The sequence below is a fragment of the Vespa crabro genome, chromosome 17, assembly GCF_910589235.1.
Source record: "Vespa crabro chromosome 17, iyVesCrab1.2, whole genome shotgun sequence".
Taxonomy (NCBI): domain Eukaryota; kingdom Metazoa; phylum Arthropoda; class Insecta; order Hymenoptera; family Vespidae; genus Vespa; species Vespa crabro.
This window is the reverse complement of record NC_060971.1, coordinates 1,467,501-1,470,000: the sequence shown is the minus strand read 5'-3', so window position 1 is coordinate 1,470,000 and position 2,500 is coordinate 1,467,501. Positions and strand designations below refer to the sequence as shown.

The window sequence follows — 2,500 nt, the reverse complement described above, 5'->3', positions numbered from 1 at the left end:
AAATAGTCGCGACGCAGATTTCATTCAAGATTGAACAGCTAACATTGAGATTAATAAATCTGACGAAACATCGTCATCGTTATCGCCGTTTTATTTTTTTTTGCTTTCGAAGGAATGATAATAATAATAATAATAATAATAATAATAATAATAATAACAATAACAATAATAATAATAATAATAATAATAATAATAATAATAATAATAACAACAACAATAACAACAACGATAATAATAATTATAGCAACAATAACAATAATAACAATTAAAACCCAAAGAAAGAGTAAAAAAGAAATGAATATAAAAGGTGGAATAATAAATTTGATTATCTTGAATATCTGCGTTCTTCTTAAAGATATAGAGATACTTTGTTAACAAAAATCGTACGGTGCGGAGATAATCATAATATGGCAGCAATAATTTTTTTGTCAAGGACATGCGAAGAAGGTCATTAACTGTGGGTTTTTTTTTTAATAAAATCATGTTCTTGATTGCATTGATTGGTTCAGCTCGAGACTTTCTATGAAAAAGTATTAACCCATACTTAATGTATCCCATACTTAATGTATATTTAATAAGTATACTTAAAAAATCATTAGTTTAAAAGATATTTTAATTTAAATATTGCTAAAAAATCATGTAGATAGATGCGACTGTGTAAAATATATAGTAGTAATAAGTTTCGAAATGAGTTTTTTGAAATTTCAATTCAATTCAATTTTTGAATTTTCAATTTCGTTACATTATAGACTATTAATAGATCTTTTATCCTTTATTTTAAATAAACAATATAAAATTTACACAATTATAATAAAAATTGAAACGATTTCATTGTAATTATGTTTTTATTACGAAGAAAAAAAAAATAGAAAAAATTGAATTTGAAAGATTATTAATAAAATCGATTTTATTATAACGATATTATTGCAATATTTAAATAAATAAAGAATAAATTATACTTAAAAATGGCGTTGATTTCAAAAGTCTCTATGACTTTTCGTTTCGAAAATATCGCTGTCGAAATATTTTCATTCATAATTCGTATAGTACAGATGTTCGTAGTAATAGTAGTAATAGTAGTAGTAGTAGTAAGACTGCGTAAATTCTCAAAATTTATATAGGTTAGTGTGTCATCGAGACATTTTGAATAAAATTACATAGGTCAGTGGACCAATCTAAATGTCTTTCATTTATATAGGAATATCTCCGAAATTAAAAATCGTAGAAACTTCAACGAACTATCATTTTAAAGGACAGAATTTTCTCTACTTTTTTTTCCAGCATATTCTTAATAATTAATTAACAATTTGTTATAAACAATTTTTATAAATAATTTTTTAGAAAGTAAATTAGTATTATTTTGCAAAAACAAAAAGAAATTCGGATTACGATCGATTTATAAAATTACATAAATTAATAAATAATTAATAAACAAATTTTTTTTCCACATTATTAATAGTCATGTCTTTTCATTTACATGGGAATATCTCCGAGAGTAAAAGTCGTAAAGACTTAAAACAAATACGCAAAGTAAGCTTAGATTAAGCGCAGATTAAGCGCAGTATAAGCGCAGAGTAAACGTTTATAAATATCTCCTAAACTAATAATTTTTCGACATATATACGTCAATACTTTTTTTTTTTATAGAGAATTCCGAGCTGTATCTATCAATATAATCAAAAATACACGATTCTATTCAAAAAAAAAAAAAAAAAAAAAAAAAAAAAATCAAGTTGTCCTTCGCATGTTCTTCACGCATCCACCTGCAAAAATATTATTACTGCCATATTATGGATCCCTTCGTATCGTACGTCATTTGTTAATAAATTTAATTCATATCACTAAAAATGAGGGAGATATTTCAAGGCAATCAAGGTTATTGCCACCACTCTGTATATTTTTATACGCATATAAGAAAGTAGATAGTCACCTAAATTGAAGATTTTTCGTAACGATAATATCATTAGTAAAAAAATAATCAAATGAGATTAATCACCTAAATAATTAATTATATAATTAACTAACGACTGAATTAATTCATTAACAATGATTTACTGATCTTCCGACGATGACGTTTCCAGTCTGTTTCGTCAGATAACGCGTTTAATGTATGTATTATATATGTATATAAAAAAAAAAAGAATATATCTAAATACTATCGGGACACAGCAAACATTGAAAATATTGGTTCAAAGGGGGTAAATGTAGGGGGGGGGGGTAAAAAGGGGGTCCATATCACAGAGAAACAGACACAAGTTGCAGGAAAAAAGTTGTTTCGACACCGAACTCGTTAGGTGCGCTCGATATAGATATAATTAATTAATTGATTAATTAATTATGAGTTTTCTTTTTTTTTTTGAAGGGTATTCTCAAGGGTTAAGAAGAGCAAAAAAAAGCAAGAAAAAAAGGAGATAATAAAATAGAGTCGTCATCGAAGAACGTTATCTCGTTCTTACGATATTGGAGAACATATGTATGGGGGTGGTTTTAAAAAGGGGTG

General features: G+C 25.9%; 1 protein-coding gene across 7 annotated transcripts in view; it reads right to left on the bottom strand.

Annotated features, from left to right (window-relative positions):
• Positions 1 to 2,500, bottom strand: part of LOC124430128 — a 108,600-nt gene that overhangs the window by 8,074 nt on the left and 98,026 nt on the right. The gene's annotated exons all lie outside the window — the stretch shown is intronic.